The 19,573-nt window shown below is 45.9% G+C and overlaps 1 long non-coding RNA gene across 1 annotated transcript; it reads left to right on the top strand.

Moving 5' to 3' along the window:
* The first annotated feature begins 267 nt into the window (after positions 1-267).
* On the top strand, positions 268-3,943 carry LOC125536901. Its single transcript, XR_007295308.1, has 3 exons — positions 268-1,106; positions 1,210-1,724; positions 3,884-3,943. It is a non-coding gene; the product is annotated as an uncharacterized LOC125536901 (long non-coding RNA).
* Positions 3,944-19,573: the final 15,630 nt, after the last annotated feature.

The following is a 19,573-nucleotide window of genomic DNA, read 5'->3' as shown; positions in this document are numbered from 1 at the left end:
ACCATCGACGCCGGCGACCAGCATGCGTTCTTGGAAATCAAGGCCTGGTCCTCGATTTCGTTCATATAGTGTAGCGCCCCAGTTTCAAACACACTCACATCCTTAGTGCAGTGGCTATCGCCTCTTTCCTCCATCCTGGTGGTCAAGAGATCAAATCCCCGTGGTTGCATCTTTTCTTCTGTATTTTTTTTGCTTATCCAGAGTAGCAGCCTTTATCCTATTTCATATAAGGGAAACGTTTGAGAATGGTGCGCCGGCCGAAACTTGGGCCGGTCACACCGCTTGATTGCTGGCACAGCCTGGCTACTAATCCACTCGCACGTCACGTGACCGCTCAGCCTTGCCTTATCCTTTCCCCACCGCTGTTTGAGCACTATTTCCTCTCCTTCTTCCACAAGACTGCTTCTCTTTCTCCTCCTCTTCCATCTCCCTCGCCAGCGTGACTCCTCCATGCGAGCAGCTCCCCGAAGCGGTGCTCATGCAGCTCCTGCTCCCAACAGCTGCGGCGCTCGTCCCTCTCCCACGGACACCACAGGTAGTTTGGTGGAGCGGTGCTGCAACTGGTGGCGGCGGCGGCCATGGGTGAGGCCATGGACGAGTAGACTGATGGAAGACGATGCCTCAGTGCTACAACCTGTCAGTTTTTTTTGCTGGACCAGTTAGCAAAAAAGCTGCAACCAGTTGCTGCCGCAGCACCACCACGGAATCCACTCAGTCCATCCATCTAGCTCCATTCTGACGAAGCGAAACCTCCACCCCCGGGGAAGCTTCAACCAGCTGAGCCAGAAGCTGCAACCGTCGTCGAAATTAGCTACTATTGGCAAGGAATTTTCTACATACATCACGACAGAGATGCGACCTACTACGGCAGCGGCTTTTTTTTGTTGCAACTGTCCTCAAAAATTGGTACTACCAGTGATGGATTTTGCTACATCCATCATGGCGGAGCTGAGACCGGCGACGGCATCGAGATGAATTGTTGCAACCGTCTTTGGATTTTTCTACTACCGGCGAGGGTTTTTGATACATCCATCATGGCGGAGATGAGACCGGCGACGGCGGCGAGATGATTTTGCTGCGACCGCAGTTGATTTTTGCTACTACCGGTGAGGGATTTTGCTACATCCATGATTCTCCTACCAGAGTTTTTTCTGCTGCATCCATGAACGGCGTTGACTTTTTGGTCGTCGCTCACACAACCCTGTGCAGCGTGTTTTGATGGCGAGGGGCGGCGATGACGCTAAGAGAGCTACAACCGACGCATGACGAGATGGAACTGAAGGCAGCAAATGCTACAACCACCCCCAAGATTTTCCTGGAACCATGGCTGTGGGTGCTACGTATTCGGGGAGGGAAACGACACAATGTGACCGGTGCGGCGGTGACGATGATAAAGGCGAGGGGGACTAACCGGCGGCAGGGGATGAGATATGGAGGTGCGGGGTCGCGCAAGAGATGCGTGCGGGGGAGTGGGTTAAGCAGGAAGAGGTGGAGGGAGTTCGCGGGCGTGAGGAAGATGACGACCGAGCCCACGATCCGTTTTTCACGCGAGCATGATCAAGTGGACCAGATTCTGCGCGGGCCAGATCTGACGGACCGCATGCGACCATCTGAGTGCTTGGGCCGGCGCACCGGTGCCTATTACTGGCCTGGTCCCCTAGCAGAACATTGGAACTGGTCCACCCAATTGGCAAGCGCGGCTACTCCAAATCAGGAGGTTCTAGGTTCGATCCCTGGTTCTCTCGATTCCTTTTTTTCCTTGCTTCTCTGTTTTAAATCGAGCACACACACGCTCTTTCGTTTCGGGCCATATCCACATGGGCCTCGCACAGTGAGCTGCTTCTAGCCTGTGTATGTTTTTTTCTCTCTCTGTGATTTAACATTATTCGTGTGAATTGCATAATTACAGAAAAATGCCATTTTCTTCCATTGCTCATAATTAAATAACCATGCATCGGAATTAATTAAAATTTATATGTAATAGGCTTAGAATTTCATCTAGTTTCATAATATGCCACTTTCAACCATGTTTAAAATGTTAAACTAGTTGTTTGTTTAATTTTGCATAAATGCCATGCTAAAATGATTTAGTTCATAACTAAATAACCGTAGCTCCATTTTAAATAAAATTTATATGTAAATGGGGTAGAAAAATGCCTAGTTTAACTTGGTGCACTCATCTTGCATGTTTAACAACTCTAAAATTATGTTTAGGGCAGAACAGTAGCTAATTCAAATTATGCATATGAGGTTTTTCCGGACTTGTTGTTTGTTGTTCCGGCCTCATTTAAACTTGCCTAGATAGGTAGTTTTCATATGCTTCACCCCTTGCCACGTTTTAAAAACATTTAATATTGTTGAGTACATAAACGGGAGAGAACTAAATAACTGATGTGGTGTTTCGTCAATATGCAACATAATTTGTAGTATTGTTGTGTGCACTTTGCCATGCCATGCTTCATTAAACCGGACATGCATCATACTCGATTGTGCATCATGCCATGTTTATGTGATGGTTCTTTACTATGTTGCTTGCTTCTTTCCGCGTTGCTTCTCTCGTTAGCTTCGGTTTCGTTCCAGAGCTGTCAGGATTCGTTCGACTACGTCCGTTTGTCGTCTTCATGGACTCGTTCTTCTTCCTTGCGAGATCTTAGGCAAGATGGCCATACCCTAGAAATCACTTATATCTTTTCTTGCTAGTTGTTCGCTCTATCGCTTTGTCGCGCTACCTACCACTTGCTCATCATGCCTCCCATATTGCCATGTCAAGCCTCTAACCCACCTTCGTAGCAAACCATTGCTTGGCTACGTTACCGCTTTTGCTCAGCCCCTCTTATAGCGTTGTTAGTTGCAGGTGAAGCCGAAGTTTGTTCCATATTGGAACATGGTTATGTTGGGATATTAGAATATGTCTTATTTAATTAATGCATCTATATACTTGGTAAAGGGCGGAAGGCTCGGCCTTATGCCTTGTGTTTTGTTCCACTCTTTCCGCCCTAGTTTCCGTCATACCGGTGTTATGTTCCTTGATTTTGTGTTCCTTACGTGGTTGGGTGTTATGGGAACCCCTTGACAGTTCGCTTTGAACAAAACTCCTCCAGCAAGGCCCAACCTTAGTTTAAATTTGCCTCACCACCACCTACTTTTCTCATTAGGAGTCGTGCTCCCGAGGGTCATCTTTATTTTAACCCCCCGGGGCCAGTGATTCTCTAAGTGTTTGTCCAACCTGGGCGATGTCTGGCGCCCCCTGGGAAACCAGGGTCTATGCCAACTCGACGTCTTGCCCATCCGGTGTGCCCTGAGAACGAGATATGTGTAGCTCCTATCGGGATTTGTCGGCACATTCAGGCGGCTTTGCTGGTCTTGTTTTACCATTGTCGAAATGTCTTGTAACCGGGATTCCGAGTATGATCGGGTCTTCCTGGGAGAAGGAATATCCTTCGTTGACCGTGAGAGTTTGTGATGGGCGAAGTGGGGACACCCCTGCAGCGTTTTGAACTTTCAAAAGCCGTGCTCGCGGTTATGGAAAGATGTGAATTTGTTAATGTCCGGTTGTAGAGAACTTGAAACTTAACTTAATTATAATGCATCAACCGCGTGTGTAGCCGTGATGGTCTCTTTCCGGTGGAGTCCGGGAAGTGAACACGGTTCTTGTGTTATGCTTCAACGTAAGTAGATTCAGGATCACTTCTTGATCACTTCTAGTTCACGACCGTTCTTTGCTTCTCTTCTCGCTCTTATTTGCGTAAGTTAGCCACCATATATGCTAGTGCTTGCTGCAGCTCCACCTCACTACCCCTTTCCTACCCATAAGCTTAAATAGTCTTGATCTCGCGGGTGTGATATTGCTGATTCCTTGTGGCTCACAGATACTTCCAAACAGTTGCAGGTGCCGATGATACCAGTGCAGGTGACACAACCGAGCTCAAGTGGGAGCCCGATGAAGATCGTGTTCGTTGTGTTGTTTCGTTTCCAGTTGATCAGTACTTGAGCCCAGTCGGGACGATCAGGGATCTAGCATTTGGGGTTGTCTTTATTTATGTTGGTTCCGTAGTCGGACCTTGTTTGTATTCTGGTTGATGTATGCTATATTTATGTATTGTGTGAAGTGGCGATTGTAAGCCAACTATTTATCCCTTTCTTATTCAGTACATGGGATGTGTAAAGATTACCCCTCTTGCGACATGCCTACCATGTGGTTATGTCTCTATGTTGTGCCCCGACACGTGGGAGATATAGCCGCATCATGGGTGTTACAATATCTTATGGTTATTGGAGCATTCGATAGGAATAGCCTCATGGCGAGCTATAGACTAGTCTTTTTTTCGCACGCATTGCATCGACACATATGATCTCTCTCCCGCTTTCCCACGCACACGCCTCTAGTCTCTTGGGACTTCTCGCATGCACCATATCTAGCTCCCTAGGTCGATGCCACCCACATTCACTTGTACTCTGAGTTTAATATGTTATACACAAAGAGAAGAGGTGCATGCACGCACTCATCCTGTCTCACACACGCATGTGTAGCTATGAATTGTAGTGCTCTCAACCATCTGACTAGTTCTATCATAGGTACCGGATGCTCCTTGTCCTTGAGATTGAGAAGTTTAAAACACGGAGGCTAAGATGGAGGTGCAAGGTTTTGGTTCATATGCGGGACGCACACGAAACCAACACGACACGAGCTTCGTCTGCCTAGTGTGCAGTCGAGTGAGTACTACTAGTAGTAGTGCTTCTTTGATGTGTCACATCAACTCGCAGAAGTATGCAACACTTCCTCAACAAACAAGCATATAATATGCTTATACTTCTTACCCAAAGGCCTCAACAAACAAGCATATAAGCTACTTATACTTCTTACCCAAAGGATCTATATATCCAACGGACACAAAATATCCGTTCGACTGTTGGAAATTACTTTAGCTGCTGATATGATGTCGAAGTAATTGCTGCATCACCACCAAAACCCACCATTTCTTAAGCTAAAGTAGACCGAGCTAACCCCTATATTAGCATATTACTAAGATAAACATAAGGCACTTTAGAATCATTTAGGAGGCGAGCTTGTCAATCTGAATGTCGAGGGACAGTGTCCTCGACAACCCAGCCCCGGCCATCAGCATGAGAAGAACGGTGAAGAAGGTCAGCTCCTGCACGACGATGTCGTCGGGATCCTTGCGGCTTGTCATCTCGATTTCCACCTTAACGGCGTCGGTCCTGCCTTTGGGCTCCCCCAGCGGGCCATTCGCCCACAGCTTGGCCACATAGTGCGGCAGTGGGGATGCCCCCGCTCTGATGTAGATGACCGACATGGCGATAGGTGCGCCGATGTCGAGCATGCCACCGACCAAGAAAAATGTGCGGCCATCCTCCTCCGCGAACAGCAAGAGCCGTGGCTCCGACATTGACACTTGTAGCTGGAGCACCTTGTCGTACTGGATCCTGTGCACGTGCATGGGTTGCATGATGCAGATGTGGTGGGGGAGCGCCGGCGGCGGGCCTTCGTAACCGCAGACGAGCATGGGGCATTTGCAGGGCGCAAGCGGACACACGCTCTGGTGATCGGCGAGCTTGTGGTAAGTGACGTAGAGCCCACAACCTTCGCGCGGGCACTCCACCCTCACCGAGGAGAGGATGGCGACTATCACCATGTTCCGCACGTCGAAGTCGCTGCCGCGCTCGCACTTCTGCCATTGCCACTGGTTCTCGGGGCGCTCACCTGGCAGTCCGCGCAGGCCAGGTTCCCTCCCTTGCACTGCAAAAATCAATCAAACAACACATCACTCAAGAAACCCGCACCTTGCTCGATCATCCGAACGGACGAGGTGTATTCGAAGCTCATACATTGGAGGCTTCAAGGGGTGAATGCACAAGGGGTAGTGGAGCAAGGTGAGGTCCATAGAGACCATAGAGAGCTCCATCGTGGGGTCCTGTTCCGTCGGCATGATCTCGACCTCCTCATGTACAACCATCTCTCACTTTAGGGCTGGTGCATTAGAAAGTTTTACCATCACATATTCATACTACTTCTAGGTGCGTTAAATGAACACATGCAAGTATCAAAAGGAAAGTCACGGCATGCATGCATGCATTGTAATTAATGCATTGGTAAACACAAATTATTGAAATTTCTCAAGTGAACTACTTTGATGTGTCGAGTCAACTCGTACAACAAGGAGAAGTTTGATTACAACACCCTCACCCTCGCCCATGAGCGTGGTGTCTCGCAGGACTATGAGAAGCTTTCGCTACATGCTCTCCCTCCTGCACGCGGTGGACATGCATCAGTTCATTCGGTGTCAGATGGAGAGAAGCATACTAGTAGTACTCTACTATAGTAGTACAATCATGTTCGACTTCCCAAAGAGGTGAAGAGACAAGCGCAACCCGAGCGCTCGTGTGGCAGTTTGATGTGTAGGCGAGGTAGTATAGTAACATAGTCTAGGATAGCGCGTACCGTGCCTCTAACCTTAACACTACTAGGAAAAGGGCTATAGATGAAATGGATACTAATGGCGCACCATGTATGTGGTGCGCCACTGCTATATAGCAATGGCGCACAAGATATGGTTGCGCCATTAGTGGCCATATTACTAATGGTGCACCTGGTGTGTGGTGCGCCATTACTAGTTTTGTCCTGGCCCCACACCCCTCCCCAGACTTAGCAGTGGCGCACCAGGGGAAAAGTGCGCCATTACTAGTTTTAACTAGTAATGGCGCACCAGTAAGAGATGCGCCATTGCTATCTATACGTATGGCGCACCCCCTACCAGTGTGCCATTGCTATCACCCCTTATCCCCTCCCTCTAGTCACGTTCTCTCCCCTCCCCTTCCTCCTGACACACCCACCCACCTCCCTCGACATCGATCTAGATCGGGAAGCCCCGGCCGCCTGCCTCTTCCTCCCCCTGCCTCACACCAGATCCAAGGCAAAGCGAAGACGGTGGCTCCTTCAGTCGCGGCCTCTCCTTCCTCGAAGCCCATGGCCGAGAGCAGATGGAGGAGAGGAGAGAAAAGAAAGCTCTCGTGCTCGCGCGACGATGACGACGACGACCTCCGTCACGGCGACGATGAGCCCCCTCTGCGCCCTCCTCATCCTCGCCGTCGTCCTCGCGGTGTGCCTCGGCCACGCGGCGGCGGACCAGCCCGGGTAAGTGCCCCTCGTCCCCGCTCGTTTTCCCTCACTGATCCGACCGATCGGGAGGCTGTATCTAACTCCCTCTCTCGCCTCGCCTTGTGGGTGCAGATCCGTTGAGGGATACACCATCGCCGGCCGCATCAAGATCGACGGTCAGTGCCCTCTCTCCCGTGGTTCGAACTAGACGCATCTGGTAACTTCTGCGTGCGTGGGTAGGCGGGCGGGATCCAGCTTCATGCTCTGCTCGAACCTGACCAATTTGGTGGAATTATCTCTGGGGCGCGTGATCCAAGTAGGGCCAAGTGTGTCGATGCTACTGATCTCCCTGCTGTACCAATATGCATCGCCGTTGCTTAGGCAGCATGCTTACAGGCACATCACAACAACTAATTTTATCCAGCTTCATCTTTGAAATCTGAGCCGCGTTGGAGCTATGCTGTGGCTACTATTTGTTCATATGCCGCATCCTTTTTTTCTGAGTATCTGAATCAATCAACAGATGTAGGAACATGTTTATTTGTTCATATGCCATGCTTTTGGGTTATTTTGTCTGTCAAATAGATCCATTGCCCCGCTTGGTTCAATTTATCTGATTCCACAAGTGGCGTCATTTTTATTCTGTATGGACTGCCATTATAATGTACGTACATGCCACTGAACATTCAGTCTTTACTTGTGTGTAAGACCGGACTTTCTTCCGTTGTCAACGCAACTCGACGCAAGACCAGTGCCTTGGTCGCTTGCTCCGGTGTGGTGCAGCCGAGCTGGGCCAACGACCATGCCGTGTACGAGGGAAAACTCCCCTCCGACAAGACGCCTCCTAGCTCGGGTAAGCAGCAGCACCCCCATGGTCGTTTTAGTTTTTAGAGAGCCCTTTTTTGTGTGTCAGCTGATGATGCCTTCATTCTCTTGTCCATTCAGGATCCTCAACAGGCAAGAACAAGTTCCACCGCCGGTCTGAAACTCGTCCCAACTGGGCAAGGGATTCTCTCACTACCTTCTAATTAAGTGAGTAGTCAACATCTTCAGGGCCCTTTACTCTGCTTTCTTTCTACTTCAAGCAAGGAGATGATTTATATGCATCTAAACAAGTAGTTGTCGCTGCACTGCTATAACAATCAATGTACATGCATAGCTCTAAGCTCTAGCCTAGTGCGCTACACTGCCTCTGTTTGTCAACATGCTGAATATATGAACCCAGAAAATTTTAGAACTTCTCTGTAAAAATTGGTTGCTAGCTCTGTATCTCAGCCCCTTCTCATTTGTTTCTTTGATTTGGATGGAGTGGGAGTCATCCATGCATGACATCGACGATGAGGTCTTGGTCTTGTATGATGCGTGTGTGGACAGTGTTGGTCTATTTATATGCTAGGGTGTGGCCTGATGAGGTCTTGGTCTTGTATGATGCGTGTGTGGACAGTGTTGGTCACTTACTAGCTATGGTTCTTTTGCTGCTGGACAGTGTTATTTCAATTGGTACCCCATCTAAGCCGCTCACTGTTTTCGTTACCTAATTACTACTGGATGCAGAAAAATGTGTAAGAAGGTTGTCTTGGAAGGCATGTTACTTATTTCCTGTTGATTCATTGAACATCGCATGACAATCTCTAAGAAGGTTGTCCATTTACTGATCAATCATTTCTTGCACAATTTCGTTGTCGATGATTAGTGTTGAACCTCATATGTCCTCTGCAATTCAATTCCATTATAATCTTACTCATACAATATTCACAGCATGTAATTCTGGAAATATATGCTCATATCTAGTTCTGCACAAAAAATGACAGTATTGACATGTTATAAATAGTTTGTTTGTATTTCTGTCTATTTTGTTACATTTTGCTGGGATAAAGTGAAGAAAAGGAAGAAAATATTACTAGAAGATTAGTTTTAGGATTTTCTTTTATTTCCTTGCAATTTTCCTTTTATTGGATACTAGTAAAGACATTGTAATATTCTTACTATAATAAAAATATGATTCTATTTCATTTTTTGTTTTTAAATTATTTTCTTATAGGTTGTTTTCTATAAATTTGGATTTTTTTGTTTTCCAAATACATTACTAGTGGCGCATCATCAACTAGTGCGCCATTAGTAAGCCAGAGCACATGGGTAAATATGCCCCCCTGGGAGGCATACTAATGGCGCACCGTGGGATATACTAATGCCGCACTGCATAGTGTGCCATTAGTATACCAGATACTAATGGCGCACCACAGGTGCGCCATTAGTAAAAAATACTAATGGCGTGATACTAGTGGCTCACCTGTAGTGCACCATTAGTAGGCAAAATAGGTGCGCCACTAGTAGGCCTTTTCCTAGTAGTGTAAAATCGTTGGAGTCAGTTGCATGCTATGAGGCCTTCTCGAAGCTTTTTTCATTAAAATAATCTTCTGGCCCTACCTATTATCCTGGTGATTGTAGTTTGCATGCTAATCTGGTCAAGACAGGAATATATATTTTAATTTGTGGTGGGGTAAATGTTAGAGGTTGCAGCAAATATATTATACACTACGGGTCTTTTAGCCAAGTTTAGAGGCAAGCATGTGGGGCCAGTGCTATGATGTGTCTCCCCAACTCGTACAACGAGGAGAATATTGATTTTACTACTAGTAAGCCCTCTCCCTCACCCATGCGTGTGGTGGCTCGCAGACTAGGAGAGGCTTTTTCTTACTACAACAAGCTATCCCTCCCGCACGTGGTGGACGAACATGCAGCAATTGATTCGATACTATAGAAGTAGTAACATCATTGTTCGTCTTCACGAAGAAGCGAAGAGACAAGAGCAACCCGAACGGGGCAGTCGCGAACGCCCGCGTGGAAGTCTTTGTGTAGGGGTGGGGTGTGGTGCGAGAGTTTTGTGGCAATTCTTTTCTACCGCTGTTTGCGTCCAATAGGTGCCACCGTCGGATGCAGATCTTACGGTTATTGTGGTTATTGTCATCTTATGAAAATCAAGTAATCCCAAAACAAAACCGACCATGTTTCTTGTTTCTTGACATGAATAGGAATCAACCAATGAGAGACGTGGGACGTAGTATCTAGCACAGCATGCAACGGTCAGTTTAGAGCAAGTACAATAGTGGGCTTATAGCCTGCTTACATGGCAACTTTGCTTATGTGGAGGAGAGAGACATAAGAAGTTAATAATACACCCAACTGCCGACTATAAGATGTTGCCATATCATTTATAGCCAACACATATACAACAAGCTTAGCTCTAAGGTTAGCTACAAGATTAGTACGCCATCTCTTTCCTCAAATTTATTGTATCTACCTCTCATCTTATCTCTATCTCTTTCCTCACATTTATTGCATCTGCCTTGGAGCACGCATATAGATAGGCTCTTGTATGAGAGCCCACTCCCCTTAGACTAGCCACAATGGAGAGTAACATACACATATCCATATACTATGTTACTATCTTCATAGTGGGTAGTAACATAAGTGTGGTGTCATGCAAAGCTTCATTTATTAGGTTACTAGCAAGATGCCCATGTGTTGCACAGAACATCAAGATGCATTTTTATGAGTAGTTTATCTCGTGGGACAAAAGGATGACCGAGGGAAGGTCTTATTTGCAAATGTGGAGAGGGGTGTGGGTATCTTTTTCTAAAATTGCCATAGTTTCCTTCCTATCCGTCAGATAAAATCGGACGGCCTATTTTGCAGGATGGAAGGCACACCATCACCAACTCTGTTTTCTATAAGAGTAGAGATAGACTCATATTGCATTGGGACATGTGATGTTACAGTAACTAGCTAAGTTACTCAAACTACCTCTCTCCTCATTAACTCATGGCCACATAAGAAATTTTGCTGTGTTGGACTCGATGTTACTGCTGAAGTTACTCCCACTGTGGCTAGTCTTACATTTTTATGTCTCTTTCCTCCACATACACAAAATTGCCATGTAAGTAGGCTATAAGACAACTATTGTACTTCCTCTTAATAGTATAGCCCTATAAACCGGAAAGGAGGGACTACTCCGTCCGTTCCTAAATATTTGTCTTTCTAGAGATTTCAACAAGTGACTAAACAGTAAATGAGTGCATAAGGAGCAAAATGAGTGAATCTACACCATAAATAAATATGCAGTTCTCTCATTTTCCTCTCCGCCTTGGCCGGGGTGCACAATATTGAGTATACTACTACCGACTAGTCTCTTTTTGACATGCATTTACATTGATATAGCTTGAATGCCAACGAGGCAGAGGGTAGCGGTTCTTGAAATGTTGAATGGTCAATGATGCCTCCACACTCAATTAGCATGCATAGGTAACTAATTGGAGAAGCAGAATGGAGCCAGCACAATGTGAATGCATCGCAATTTGGACTCATATATAAAGGCGCCCCACCACTCCAATCCATCTACTCCTAGTCTCTGCGCAACACTGCCCACTCCAATCTGAGACCAAGACCAAGTGACCAGAGGCCACAAGCACCCATGGAGTCGATGGACATGAGCGGCGGTCGGTTGTGCTGGATCGTCCAAGACACCGGCCTGCGGCCCCGCACCATGCAGCATTTCCAGACAGTGCTGGTGACCACCAGCGTCATAGACCCGGTCGGCACCGGCTTCGACTCACGCATGTATGAGATGATGGTCGAGTCCATCCGCAAGTTCACCGCCATCAAGAAGCGTGCGGACGACCTTGACGTACAGCTCCAGCCCGCGCGCCTAGGCTCCTCTTTTCTTGCCACCCTCATCGGCCTCCAAGGTGATGAACACTCTGAAGCACTGGTGGCCCTGCAGCTGTAGGAGGTTGCGAGGAAGAATGTGCACCTCGAGGCCGCACTCGCCGCGTAGTGCCTTGCCATGCAAGAAATCGTCGACCTGCACATCCACGTCTACTTGGGCCACTACAAGGCCAACAAGAATAGTAATACATTGGCCTTCTTCAAGCGGCTGGAATCATTGAATGCCATTGTCCAGAAGCACGTTGCCCTGGCCATGAAAGCCACTTCTACTTAGCCGCCGTTCGGTGGGCCGGCGCCCTGAGTCAAGGAGGAGGACGTCGTCGATGGATGCATTTTTATTCTTGCCTCCTATAACCTGCACTGCATCACCTTGTGGCCTTAATGTATTATTATTGTATGTCATTTTATTCCAGACATAAATGACATATGTGATCCTTTGCTCTTATTTGGCATTAATTATATGTAGTATCACTGTCTTCGTCCTGGTGTACTACCTAGGTCCTGGTTTATTAGTCCCTTTTGTAATTTGTGCTAAATTTTGACCAAAGACTTAATTGACAAAATGTTAGTGCATGTCAACACAAATTATATCGTTTGATTTGTATTTGAACATAGTTTTCAATGATATAGTTTTGGTGAAATGCATGAGCCTTTTGTTAGTCAAATTTATGGTCAAAATTTGGCACATATTACGATGGGGAGCAATAAACCAGGACAGAGGTAGACTAGTCCGTCAGCATCATGTTTTGTGTCTAATTTTGACTTCAGCGACCCAACCTAAATGGAGGGAGTACTGTATATATTGGCGTGACAACCAAACTTATATATTCAAAACTGACCGTTACTACATGTCATGAGTTCAAAACAAGAAAGTGGAACAAGTACAGCATTCCTGTGTCGTTCGCGTCGCACCCCCACACGGTCTGTCTGGCGCACCGCTCAACCTAGGGAACACTTGTTGTCTTAGCATTTTCACTGTTAGGTGGGGCCACAGTTGAGAAAAACGACTATCGGCAAATCCCCACCCCACCCACCGTGTGTCGGCTGAGTTAGAATTAGAAGAGAGAAACGAGGGAGAAGAGCTAGATGTAGCACATATGCTATTGTCATATGGGACCCGTGTTGATAAAATAGGAGTACTGAGTACTCGTACCTCTTTTTTGAGGGAAAAAGTAGTTGTACGTCTAGTACCACTAGTTGGGTGCATGCGACCTATACCTGTCAACACTTTAGGTCTCCTTGTTTAACCGCAGCTACGCTTCATAGTACATATTTTTTCACGCATTTATCCTCCTATATGTACTCCTAGGCTATTTCCACATGCTCCCTTTCGTCGACATGTGGGACATAGAGCATATGGGGCGTAGTGCATGCACGACTCAGAGCATATGCAACCATGCTAGCGTACTTTACATTTCAGACCTCACGAATTACATGTAAACCCCCCACAGAAGAATAAATAAATGAATGAATCACTACATGAAGACCAGATTATTTTCATAGAAACCGGAGCACGTTCATTAATTTTTTGACATAACACATCTACAAACAATGAGCGGACCTAAACCAGTCTAACACTACTGGAGGATGCTGCTAACGCGACACTACGATCAGAGACCCTTTGAGAAACTGTGTGCGAGGCAATAATCGCAAACGGTGGTGTATGAAAACCATCAGAAATGATGCAAAATGTTTGTGATGAATGATACATCAAACACGGTTCAGATTATAGTTGCGTGTGCGATGAGGGGCATACGGTTGATCTATACGAACTGTTTGCGATGAGACAGAACATCAGAAACGGGCAGCCAGATCAAGGTGTGTGTGATATACGACATACAGTTCACTCCGATGAACCGTTTGCGATGAGTGAGGTGAACACGAACGATTCGGCGTAACAAGATGTGTGTGATACCCGGCGAACGGGTCGGTAATCAGAATTGTGTGCGATCATTATACACAGCCCATATGGTCTTTTTTGTGAATTGTGTGCTCGTTAGGGCACACAGTTCAACAAACCAACCTGTTGGCGATAATGTAGAAGATCTTTGTCGAATACATATTACTAACCATCTGTGATGAGATTGACAGGATAAAAGGAGATATATACAGTCTGCATAATTTAGTCCTTCTTCTTCTAGTTGTTCTTGTTGGATGGCCCCGCGACATCGTCTTGGCGAGGATGCTTCTTGCCGCTGACCTTTGGCTTTTCAACGCCGCCGCCATCATCATCGTCGCTGCTGTCGTCGTCCTCCTCCTCCTCGTTGGACCATTCCTCCTCCTCATCATCATCGTCCTCTTCTTCGTCGTCTGACAGCTTGTCATCCATATGTCTAACTACTCCGGAGGCAGCGTCCCTTCAATGAACCGGATACAATCGAGGTCTGGGCTCGATGTCGGACTCATGGAAGACGAGCGAGATGATTCTGATGTTGACCTATCATCGGGCGCCAGACTGCTGGCCGAACTGTCGTCCTCGCTATCACTCGACATGGCTGCAGAGTGTGTGCCAGTGTGTAGCGCAGCCTGCCAGGGACGATGAAGATGTGGACACTTAAGCGGGGTACGCATAGAAGAGGAACTACCAATTGAAGCAGGGATTGAAGCGGGGGTTGACGTATTATTGAACCGCTGATGTAATCAACCGTAATTATTTTTACCCAGTCGCTCAAAATTTTCGTGGTTGCGCAGGGCTCCTATTGGCTATTTGGCTGGTTTCCTTTTTCAGGACAAAAACAAGGAACAAGTTTTGGGATTATGCACCGGTACCGGTACAAACAGAGTAGGACAGTTGGCAAGCAATACGTTGAGCTCTTCTTATTGATAAAGCCAGTAATAATCAAACTAGAAAGGAAAAGAAAAAAGACAACAAAAAATATCTGCATGAATCTTCGCGTAACATCAATGGCATATATAGGACCTAGATGTGCATTACTTAGAGCACATCTAGATGCGCTTTAGCAATACTGTCAAACAAAACCCCTAATCATCATTGCAAACAACACATAGAACATGGCTAATGCGACAACCACAACTACACATGCTAGTTCCTTCTTTTCTCTTGCTTTCATCTGTTGCCCATGATTCATTCTTTCTTGCTTCATCATACTGATTGTAAATTCCAAATCAGCCAGTTTCTTCTTCAGCTTTACGTTATCTTCTGTGAGCTTGGTGATAACACTCCGAGCCCTGCCATGCCATTCTTCGTCCAGCCAGTTAACAAAGGCACAAGCCTCATATCCCTGCCAATATTAAATAGTATTCTGGATGAGCGGTGGAATTAACTAAAGTAAAATGATGAACTTAATTAGCACTAACCTCTAAGGGGCAACTAAGAAACCGCCTGCCAATTTCGAATCCCTCCATACATACATGTCGAGCGAGAGTGTGCCCGTGCACACAACTCAGCTTTTGGTACTTCTCGGTGGTGCAAAACTAGGAGTCGAACTCGTGTTGCGGGAGTCTGGAGTCAAGCTCCGGATCCGGTGGCAGATCGCTTTCCTTGAGGGGGGGGGGGTCATTCAAGACGGATTCAGCAAGGAGCCATACTTTGGACATGGTAAAAAAGATCGGGATAGATTGGAACCTGATAGGACGATTTGGATCCGTAGTACACCTGCCTTCTGATGACCTTAGGCAAGTGCTCGACGGTGACCGCCGTCGCGGCGGCGATACGAGCAGGAGCAGCCGTGAAAGTGCAACTATCCCTAGGTGGTTTTGGTAATTCATAACAACATATAGCTCATTGAGCTAATGCTATTCCAAGATGACTATTTCAGGAAAGCTCAATGATTGGCATGGCATGGATGTGAAAGTGGAACCCTCAAAATGCTAAGGACAAAGGATTGGCTCAAGCTCAAAAGCTCAAGACTCTTCATTTTATATTTTAGTGATCCAAGATCACATTGAGTCTTTAGGAAAAGCCAATACTATCAAGGAGGGATGAGGTGTTGCTTAATGAGCCTCTTGCTTCATGTGCTTAGTGATATGCTCCAAAACCCTCAACTACTTTCCCATATCCACATATGACCTAAACCCTAAGCCAAACTCGGTCCTACCGATTCTTTCTATCCGGCGCCACCGAGTTTCACTTGTCATAAGCCACTGCCAAACCCTAGCAATTCGGTTCTACCTATAGGGATCTCGGTCTCACCGAGATGGGATTGCAAACTCTCTGTTTCCCTTTCGTAACTTTTCGGTCTCACCGAAAGAGCGTATCGGTCCCACCGAGATTGTAGTGTAAACTCTTTGTTTCCTTTTTGTAACTTTTCGGTCTCACCGAAAGAGCAAATCGGTCCCACCGAGTTTACCTGACCAACTCTCTGGTTAGCTTATTACCAAACTCGGTCTCACCGAGTTTGTGTAATCGTTCTCACCGAGATTACGTTATGCCCAAACCCTAACCATATCGGTCCTACCGAGTTGCATGTCAGTCCCACCGAAAATCTCTAACGGTCACTAGGTTTACCTTTTCGGTCCAACCGAGTTTTTTGATTCGGTCCCACCGAGATTGGAAAACTATGTGTAACGGTTGGATTTTGTGTGGAGGCTATATATACCCCTCCACCTCCTCTTCATTCGTGGAGAGAGCCATCAGAAATCATACACAATTCCAACTCATATGTTCTGAGAGAGAACCACCTACTCATGTGTTGAGACCAAGATATTCCATTCCTACCATATGAATCTTGATCTCTAGCCTTCCCCAAGTTGCTTTCCACTCAAATCTTCTTTCCACAAAATCCAAATCCTATGAGAGAGAGTTGAGTGTTGGGGAGACTATCATTTGAAGCACAAGAGCAAGGAGTTCATCATCAACACACCATTTGTTACTTCTTGGAGAGTGGTATCTCCTAGATTGGCTAGGTGTCACTTGGGAGCCTCTGACAAGATTGTGGAGTTGAACCAAGGAGTTTGTAAGGGCAAGGAGATCGCCTACTTCGTGAAGATCTACCGCTAGTGAGGCAAGTCCTTCGTGGGCGATGGCCATGGTGGGATAGACAAGGTTTCTTCTTCGTGGACCCTTCATGGGTGGTTGCTTCTTGGTGGACCCTTCGTGGGTGGAGCCCTCCGTGGACTCGCGCAACCGTTACCCTTCGTGGGTTGAAGTCTCCATCAACGTGGATGTAGGATAGCACCACCTATCTGAACCACGGGAAAAACATCCGTGTCTCCAATTGCGTTTGAATTCTCCAAACCCTTCCCTTTACATTCTTGCAAGTTGCATGCTTTACTTTCCGCTGCCAATATACTCTTTGCATGCTTGCTTGAATTGTGTGATGATTGCTTGACTTGTCCTACAATAGCTAAAATCTGCCAAGAACTAAAATTGGGAAAAGGTTAAGTTTTTATTTGGTCAAGTAGTCCAATCACCCCCCCCTCTAGACATACTTTCGATCCTACAAGTGGTATCAGAGCTTTGGTCTCCATTTGCTTTGATCTCCATAGCTTTTGGTGGTCATAGCCTTGGTTTCACAACCTAGGAGAGTATGGCGTCTAGCGAGGGAAATTATCACCGTAGAGGTCCTTACTTTGATGGTACTAATTTTGCTAGTTGGAAGCATAAAATGAAAATGCATATTCTTGGACATAACCCCGCCGTTTGGGCTATTGTGTGTGTTGGTTTGCAAGGTGACTTCTTTGATGGGAAAGAACCAAACCGTGAAGTTACCGCGGATGAGTTGAAGATGTTGCAATACAATGCTCAAGCTTGTGATATTCTCTTCAACGGATTGTGCCCCGAAGAATTCAACAAAAATCAGCCGTCTTGAGAATGCAAAGGAAATTTGGGACACTTTGATTGATATGCACGAAGGTACCGACTCCGTCAAGGAATCCAAGTTGGATGTGCTTCAAAGTCAACTTGACAAGTTCAAAATGAAGGATGGTGAAGGTGTCGCTGAAATGTACTCTAGGCTTGCTCTCATCACAAATGAGATTGCCGGCTTAGGAAGTGAAGAGATGACCGATAGATTCATCATCAAGAAGATTCTAAGAGCCTTGGATGGAAAATATGATACCGTGTGCACATTGATCCAAATGATGCCCAATTACAAAGATCTCAAGCCAACGGAGGTGATTGGAAGAATTGTTGCTCATGAGATGTCACTTAAGGATAAAGAGGAACTTCACAACAAATCAAGCGGTGCCTACAAAGCCTCATGTGAAGCCCCTACATCATCAAGTGACAAACAAAACTTCAATGAAGAATTGAGCTTAATGGTGAAGAACTTTAACAAGTTCTACAAGAGTAGAAGCAAAGATAGAAGCTTCAAGTCAAGGTCCTACAATGACAAAAGATCTTCTAGTCGAGAGCTATTCCAATGACAAAAGGTCCTACAATGACAAAAGATCTGCTACAGTTGTGGAAGACCCGGACACTATTCCAATGAGTGTACGGCTCCCTACAAGAGAAGAGAAGATTCTCCAAAAAGAAGCAAAGAATCACCACCAAGAGAGAGAAGGAGTAGAGATGATCGTTATGAACGAAGATACCCACGGAGAAGCAAGGATTCGGAAAGGAAGGAAAAATCATCAAGGAGCTACACAAAACGAAGACATCAAGCTCATGTTGGTGAATGGGTATCCGGCTCCGACTCTGACAGCCACTCCGAGAGAAGTTATCACTCCGACTCCGAAGATACTCAAGATGAAGGTGTTGCCGGTCTAGCACTTGTGTCAACCAACTCCTACGACATATTTGACTCACAAAATGAAGGAATTGGAAGATGCTTCATGGCCAAAGGTCCTAAGGTAACACAGCCCGAGTATGTTGATTTCAATAGTGATGAAGAGGACTTGTTAGGTGATGATTTGCTTGTTGACAACTCTAGTGATGAATACTATGATGAAACGTCAATTAATCATGCTAATCAAGATAAAACGAATGACAATGATAAGGAGAATATTGAGGCTCTAACTAAAGAACTAAACACTCTTAAGTTAGCTCATGAAACTATCTTCGAAGATCATCGAGAACTTTTAAGAGCTCATGAGAAATTACGCTTTGAAAAGCTCAATCTTGAGCAAGAGCATGAGTTCTTAAAAGCAATCAATGATGATCTCTGCAAGAAAAGTTCTTCTTACATTGCCAAGCGTTTACTCTTATCCACTTACATGCCTCAAGTCAAGTCTAGTAACAAGAACAAGAAAGATTCTTCCTCTAGCAGTAACAATGATCATGCTAAATCCAATATTGTTGCTTCTAGTAGTTCTCTTGATTCCACTAATGATTCTCTTAGCCAAGTTACACTTGAGAAAGAAAATAGCTTATTGAAGGGAATTATAGAGAAAGGAGTGTACAAAAACCTTGCTGGGAGTAAGCAATTCGAGGAAATTGTGCGCAAGCAAGGAATGCACCGGAAGAATCAAGGTGTTGGTTTTGAACGAAAGTTCAATGGCAATGGAGTTGAGTGGGAAGAAGATCAATACCCCAAGACAAAGTTTGTTCCTCAACAAGAGAAGTATGATACTTCTTTCTAGGGGACACAAGCTCAAGATGATCTTCCACCACAAGACTACAAGCAAAAAGGCAAGGACAAGCTTCAAGAGGAAATTGATGCATTTGAAGAAGCTCCTAAGACCTTAGTCAAGTGGATTCCCAAGACTACTTTAAGTTCCACTTCATCAAGTACGACTACAACTCCAAGGATTCCCATCAAGATGGTGTGGATCCAAAAGAAGAAGAACTAGAGAGTTCTTGAGGGTGACTCCGCCAACATACTTCACTCT

This window comes from Triticum urartu, chromosome 2 (assembly GCF_003073215.2).
Source record: "Triticum urartu cultivar G1812 chromosome 2, Tu2.1, whole genome shotgun sequence".
Classification (NCBI taxonomy): Eukaryota; Viridiplantae; Streptophyta; class Magnoliopsida; order Poales; family Poaceae; genus Triticum; species Triticum urartu.
The sequence above is the reverse complement of the archived record's forward strand: the minus strand, read 5'-3'. Positions and strand labels throughout refer to the sequence as shown.